Source organism: Pterocles gutturalis, unplaced genomic scaffold (assembly GCF_000699245.1).
Source record: "Pterocles gutturalis isolate BGI_N339 unplaced genomic scaffold, ASM69924v1 scaffold29619, whole genome shotgun sequence".
Classification (NCBI taxonomy): Eukaryota; Metazoa; Chordata; class Aves; order Pterocliformes; family Pteroclidae; genus Pterocles; species Pterocles gutturalis.
Genome location: NW_010134206.1, coordinates 10,495 through 18,789, shown reverse-complemented (window position 1 = coordinate 18,789; position 8,295 = coordinate 10,495).

Genomic DNA, 8,295 nt, shown 5'->3' with positions numbered 1-8,295 from the left:
CGCCACTGCAATCATAGAATAGTCTGAGTTGGAAGGGACCATGGAGGTCATCTAGTCCAACCTCCCTGCAGTAAGCAGGGACATCTTCCAGTAGATCAGGTTGCCCAGAGCAAACCACTGTGAAGGGAAGCAGCGGCAAAGGCTCCCTTCAACCAGCTGAGGGAGTTTTACCCTGCAGAGAGTAAGCAAATATTTGAGGAAAGGGAGAGTAAGGAGAGAGTATGGAGTAGAGAACATTGCTGGCAAGGATACTGATGAAGCCTCTTCAGTCCTGAGCAGGGTGCTGCAGATGTTGACTTCTGTGCCTTCCTGCTAAGCTCTATCACAGGGGAAATTTGGCAGAAGATGGGTCTTGTGTTAGTTATAATTCACAGATGGACGTTAAGCTTACATGCGCTACTGGTGAGAGAGCCTGGAGAAGGCAAGCAGGCCTGGCACTTGCCCAAATGCTTTGTCCCACAGACAGCACTGCCTCTCCCGAACAGGCTGCTCTGGCTGCTGTACCTCAACAGGGAATTCATCTGGTGCCATGAAATGTAAGTGCAGCTAAATACAGAGGAATTAATTTGAATGGAGGTAAGAATGATGGGCATCCAAAACTGAAGAATAAATTAAATAAGTAAAAAACCTGCCTTCCAAATGTCAGCTAAAATGACTTCTCCTCTGGGCCCCGTAACATTGTAAGAAGAATTCAGAATCAGACAATAACAAATGTCAACACAAAGATCAGATCCTTTGAAGAGAAAGTGTCATCAAAAGAGGTAAGGTACAGCTTCTATTCATAATATGTATTTAAAAACAAGCAAACAAAAAACCCAACCAAAAGCACACCAAAAAACCCAAAACAAGACCCAAAAAACTCCAGGGACTCCCATAGCTGTTGGGCTGGGGCACGGAAGGGTTGGTGGGCAGGCTGACCATGGTGCCTAAAGGTCCTGGCCAGCCTGGGGAGCTGTTGGACTAAATGTTGACATCCAAAGGTTTTTCAGATCCCTGTAAAAGACTGATTACTTGAATAAAGAGAGAGCATAAAATATTAATGATTTTCCTTTCATAAACTGACCCAGAACATTTTCTTGAAACATTTTAGAAGGCCCAGAAGTGAAAGTTTCCGTAAGAAATTCCACAGGAATCAGCACTTGGTAGCCAGCAGTACTTCTACTGGAAAATATTTTAAATATTGTTATCAATACAGAGGCCACACAGCTCAGTAACTCTTACATGATGAGAGCAGGACAGTAATGAGGATAGGACAGTCGTATAAAGTTTTGGATTTTGACTGTTTGGTCATTTTGAACCGTTTTAAGTCACAGATTCATGAACAAGGAATACAATCTTACCTTATCCTGGAAAACAGCGGGATTGGAAAAGATGCAAATGTCATATCGTGCAAGCAAATATAGACATTTTCAGCATGATGCTTAATTAAAAAGGATTTAAACAAACCCTAGCAGCATAAATAAGCCATAGGAGTGCTCACTTGGTTCTCTTTGTATATGGGGCTAGATAGAGATACACCACAGTGCTTCTGCAATGCATATGATTCTGCTGCCCATGCTTGAAAAAATATGCTTTTCAAAACACACTGTTAATGAGGTCTGAAGAAATCATCTTAAAGAGAAAGACAAAGAATTCAGCGCACTCAGTTTATCAAAAGAAAATTGAGTGAGGACTACAATAAGGAATATGCCCCTTTGTGGGCATGAAAAACAGGGTAAGAAAAAGTACTTTAGATAAGCACAGAAAAAATACATTCTTGTTCTACTTGATGGAATAACATTATAAACAAGGTTTTAATTTCTGTAATTGAGGCTGATCAAGATTTGGAGTCTACTTCTGTGTAGTCTGCTACCTTCAGATCAGAAGAGTAAGGTTTCTGAGAGACATACCTTCTTTAAATACTTGTTATGCACAGCTGCATAAAATAAAAGTCTATACTATACAGAAACTAGACAAAAATACTGCATTTATGCTCTCTCCAGCTTTTAAAAATATATGAATTAAAGTGAATTCGACATTATCAGGAAGTACTTGTTCTCCAGGACTAAAGTCAGACTAATCTTACAAATTTCTAAGGCCACTCTGTCTCACAATCTGTCCTCTTTTAAAGCTGTCACTGGCCTCCCTAGCTATAAAAGGCTACAGAAGGTTTATGTACCGACAGTCCTGCTTGAACCAAAACAAGCAGTTGCAGGAGGCAAATACTGTGAATGGATAAAATAGTCACAAAGTTTAGGGTTATTTTAAAATATATGAAATGTAAAGCCCTAAATCTGAATTTTATTATTTTCATGAACAAGAGTTATTATTTCTTTTATGATTTGTAAAGCTTTTTCATAAAAAGAACTGGGATCTCAGTTCCATGCATAAGAGAAAACCCACCCCACATCAACGCATCTGGAATTTTTCCAATAATATTAAATGAACATTAAATAACCTTTTATTGCTTTTATACTACATAGCAATCAATATCAATGAGTTAAATGAACCATGAAAAGATACTAAGCCAAACAAGCAAATTTCTGACTCCTTTGTTCTTCTCTATTGCTTTTTCTGAAGCATGAAAGGAATCTTATAGAGGTAAACATGTTTAATAGGTTTATATTTGAAGCTTTAAGTGAAAATGTTGTGTAAGTAACTGTACACACAGTTGACATTAACAGAGCAGGAAAAATATACCCTATTCTACTGAAGACATTGTTATTGCAGATGTAAGTATGTGATAACATTCAAACTTTAGTGGTTGCTGGAGATAATAAAGAATTGGGAATGGCATTGGATTATTTATTTTTAATTGTATTCTCTTCCTTCATGTCTGATACCCACTACATGCACTAAAGTGATGCGTATGTTACTCTGAAATTTTTCTTATAAAACCCTTATTACCCACAGAGACTACAGAGATTATCAAATAATCAGAAATTTAACAGAAATACAAAAAATACAAGATAGAAATGAGAAAAAACAAATTTGCAAACTTATGTTTACTGTCCACAGACACCAGTCAATGATGCACACCTACGCCTCAGCCTGAATAAAAGTTCAGACTCAACCGGGCACTCACCCTACTCTGGCATTTCTGTGACCCCAGGAGAGCTTACACTGCCTCCCAAGACAATCTATTCTCATAACTTGAACACTCATAATTCATGATTGCTCAATGTAACAAACCAGTCTCTGAACTAACACCAGAATAAAATACTTTTCTAACAACTTCTTAAAAGTGTTAACATCTTGAAATTTCAGAATAGCCAGATAAACTAGGTGTACTAACGGGTCTTTTCTAGAATTGTTACCCATTAATTTGACCTTAGAAGGAAAACCAAAGTATTTTTAATGAAAAGGAATTCCGAGTTGCTATAAAATGTGGTTTAAGGATGCTTGAGGACTACAGCTTAAGCTAAGGAGATCAGAAAAAAAAGAATAAAAGCGGGATTTTTTTTTTTTAATTAGAGCCCTATACACCAGAGATTTCCACTCAGATGAGGATAAATGCTAAATTCCTGTAGAATATACCCATAACACTTTGCTGCCTGCCAATACTGTCATCATACTGGTGGAGTATTGTTTCTACTCTTTCATTCTATGACGTGAGAGATATGCACGAGGCACAGTAAATCGCACATCTGCTCTCTATCGAGTGGTGTTATAGCTCTTACAGCTTTGTCACATCCCAAACATTTCCAGAACAACCTCACAGAAGTCCAAAGACTAATTTAGGAGAATCTGAAGAGCGCTCAACAAAGTCCTCACTGTTGCTGAGGATCGTGTACGGTCAGAGTACTGTTAGTGCACACATTTAATTAATTTAAGGAAATATATGATGCTGATTCTGATTCTGAGCTCTCTCATTAAGAGTAGCTTAAAAATACTAAGAATAAATATGTATTGATGTCAAAGTGAAATTCAGTTTATTTATTTTCCAGCCACACCTTCAGGAAATACTAACAATAAATTTTGAAAATAATTCTTGTCTAAAACAAAGGTTTTCTATTCCATAACAACTGTTTTTACTGTAGGCCTTTTATAAATGTACTTTGCAAGATCAGTGTCTGATGTTGTTCTTTGCAATGCATCTTGACAAGGTGAAAATTTGCATTTGTTAAAAGATTTTTTCTAGACATTTTAGCTGGCTGTTCTTTCCAGATATAAGCATAAACAGGGTTATACTGTGATAGTGATGTGATAGGGTACAGGATGATCTTTTGGGAAACAGAAAGGTAAATGCCATGACAGCTGACAGGGAGCAGAAGAAAACAGAAATGAAAGCAGATTGTCAAATTTGTTTCATAACAGCCTTCTGTTAGAAGCACTAACACTTCTGTTACATTACAATCTCTTTAAAAGAGGCACAGAACCACAACCATGGCTTTGTCATGTGGAAAGGATACACTTAGATTATTACCTTTCAGTTGTCCTGTTACTTTTCATGGGTGAAAGTAATAAAATTTAAATCTTTCCCTGGCACTGAGGTAGATGAGGAAGGGACTCCTTCAGAAGCAGATGCACCCAGCCTAGCCTGGGCATGCTACCACGGGACGGGACAGGACAGCAGCCACACTGGCCGCCACTGCTTCAGCCAGATGTCTTTTCTGCTGATCTGCACAACGGGCACAGGATGGCTCAAAGCTGAGAATAACACCTTCTTCACAATTCCTGCAATTTATTAACCTCCAAAGAAATTTCAACAGTTCATGAACCTTTACTTCTTCCATTTCGCTCACATAATGTTTTATTCACTAGTAGTTTTTGCAAGATTTAAAATAATTTCAAGCCTTTTAATTTTATTTTTCCATTCCTTGAACTGCAGGAATTAAAACAACTGTGATGTCTTCATAGGATACAGGGTGTCCACTTACGAGGAGGTCCTTACAGAGTTTGATGTTCCTGGATATCGCCTAACTTCACTGCCTATTTTATCATAGTAGCATTTTATAAACACTCAATATCAAGTTATCCACCTTTTATTACAATGCGTACTTACCGGTAACACAGTAAAGTACAGTTCTCAGCAGCTTTCCCAGTCAATTCAAATTATTTTCACATGGTTGCCTTTTCTTTAAAAAAAGCATCCAGGCCTATTGACATAATCATCACATGCTAAAATAAAAAAAACCCGAAACCTCATACTTTGCTGAATTCTACCTTCTGCCACCATGTGATACAGAAGATGGAGCTACAGGAATCACAAGACTTTAGCACAATAATTGTTGAGGTAGAAAGGAGTGTGACAGGTTTGGGTTAATGCCCAATACCTAATTTTAAAGCAATTTCTAGTGTTGTTCTAACATATCTCAAAAGCTGAGCAAGAAGAAGAAAAATGCTCATGCTAGTCAGATATTTCTTTTGCTCATGAATGCAGAGTGGTTAAATAGCAGGATTTTTTTCCTTTGAAGACACAGAGTAGAGGAACAGTTGAAAGATGCAACTTCATCTGAAATTCAGACAGAGCAAGATACAAAAAAATGCTAATGTTTTCTGAAGATTAAAAGTAAGCATATTCTCCAAACCTCATACACTAAGTGAATATTGATTAATTTTTTTTTTAATAAACTGTAATAAAATAGAGCTTGAGGGATTTTATGCAGCAGTAATTTACCAGAGGGGGAAAAAAAATGAACTTCAAAAAAGCCTGTTATGCATAAGGCTAATTGCTTTGTCCTCCCACTATTTTTTTTTTCTTCTTAGTTATGTTGCTTGTGGATAACCTAGTAAGTAGGCAGCTATTACCTATTCTGTTCCTGATATTCTACTGTAAACTTGATCTTTCTGCCAATATATTGGATCTACATATTGTCTCTTTTCCTTTGCTCAGGCTTTCAGCTCTTTAAGGCTAGAGACTATAGTTTTGGTACGAATAGGTACGGCAGCTGACACAATAAGACCTTAATTCTTGGTTTGGATCTTGAAGCCGACTTATAGCACAAAAATAATTTTAAAATAAATAACGAAAACTTTAAAAATGAATCAATATCTACCTAAAACAAACAAACAAGCTTCATAAAAATTATAATTTTCAACCCTTTTCACTTACAAAGCTAGTTTTAGAAAAGCATGTTATCTATATATTTTCTAGACATCATCTAGTATCACAGAAAAACACTTAAAATTCTCAAGATATATTCTTTATTTCTCATGTAATTTTTTCATCTTGTCATTTTTCCTTTTACTTCAAGACTTTCCATGCTCTAGTTCTCTCATCCATTCTACTGGATGGTTCTGTTTTTTTCAATGCATTCAGCTCATGCAGTCCTCCTAGCCTATATAAAGAACAATTAATCAGAACCTTTTGATTTTTTTTCAAATCTCAAATTGCATGATCCAACATTATTTAGCCACCTTTCAGTGTTCCAAAGGTTCTTATTTAAGATATATCTAAGAGAGAGGTATTTGGTCTATATAACTGCAATATCTACTAAGCAACACAGCAACTACATCTTACATGCAAACTTGGAGCATTTACACAATGGACTGACAGCAAAGTCCTTCAGTTTGTTGTAATTGTGGATTTTTGAGCTTTTCCCCCTTACATTTCAGAAACTTCAAAACTTTTTTGAGGAGAACTTTAATTTAGATCTTCCCATCCAGCACCAAAATGCATAGGTCAAACCTCTGTAACTGTAGATCAGCCCGTAGCCATGTTATTACAAAAGCGGGCTGTTCATGCAAAAAATTGCCTCAACTCTTGATCTCCATTGGCATGGCAGAATGATGCAGTTTGGCTACCAGAGATCTTCAACAACTGCTGAGAAGGGTTGTCTTTACCACCTGAGAGAGACACACCCTTTTGCCTAAATGAATATCCAAACAAACAAAAAGAAAATGGTGAATAAAATTAGACAGAAGAAACTGCACAGGTACAGCTAAAACACTATGCAGATGACAGAGAAAACTCTAATTCAGAAAACTCAAAAAAAAATGGCCTTAAAAAATAAATAAGGCATCTGCAAAGCTCACCCATAAATGGATTTTTGTGCTTAAATATCTTGCGAATCTTGAGTAAGAAGTGACTGTAAGATGACATAATTTGAAATCCTATTTGCAACCAAGCCTCTACAGTTTAGCATAGTTTTAGAAAAGCTGAGGAAAACTGAAAAAGAAGGAAGTAAATATACAAATAAAAGTGGCTATGACTTAAGAGAGACTGAAGGAACTACATTTATGAGCATAAATATTAGACAGATTTAATCAAAGAACATTCCCACCCATGCTCTTTGTGAAAGATCTCTTATCCTTTGACAGAGACTGTTCTGGACACCACAGTCATATTTATTGTGGCTAACAAACAAAAAATATTCATACACACTCTACTTTGGAAAATATAAAAAGTTGTAAAATATTACATCCTATGAATACTTTTCAGGTGATTGTGTAAGTAAACGGACTTATTCAGTGTCTCTGCAGATGGCAGGAATCTTATCAAAGGAGTTATAGAAACAAACACTAATGCAATTCATAAGCAAAATGCTATTATTCTTCAGTAAGAGTCCTATAACAGGAGGAAGATATGACAAATGAAAATGTTTAACAACCACTTAAATAGCACCTTAGCAACCAAGATGAAGGCATTAGTCTTGTGGTAATGCACCAGCCAAGGATATTACAGCATCCTTTTCTTGTCTTCTGTTTTCTGTGATTGTCTCAATGAAAAACCTAGACTTGAGCTTCAAAGTTTTAGGGAAAGGAAAGACATAAGTATAGAGTATTGGAAGAATGTGTAACAAATGTGAGGTAACTCAGTTCTAAGTGGAACAGTATATAAGCAGGTAACAACTTCCACGAATGAATCACATCTCAACTACACCTCAAATATTCTTTCATCTTACTTTGCTTTTCCACTGACATTCAGTCCTTGGCTTCTTTGCTGAAAGCAACATGCACGCACTAGGATCATCAGTTTCAGAGCTCTTCGCAATTCTTTGGTAAACAGCACCAACTCTCTCTCTGCTACCTTCAATAAAGGGCAAGAGTTCCTCCTCAAAATTACAGTTTTACTGACACAATCAGTAAATTCAGCTAACAGCTGAAAAAAAAAAAGCATACACAAATACACATCTTAAATATCACATGCAGAAGCACTGTAATAGAATTTCTTGGATTTAAAACTGTAGTTTGCAAGTGGCATATTACTACCTGCTCTTGTGTATTGTGCTAGTACCTAGGACACATGTCAACGTTAATTTCCTTCACTAAACAGTTAGAGCCGTGAATTGTCTGTATTGGTTGGCTGTGTTCATATGATCGCATTCCTTATTTTACTGACTCTTTTATGACACAAAAATTCAAAGTTGTGTT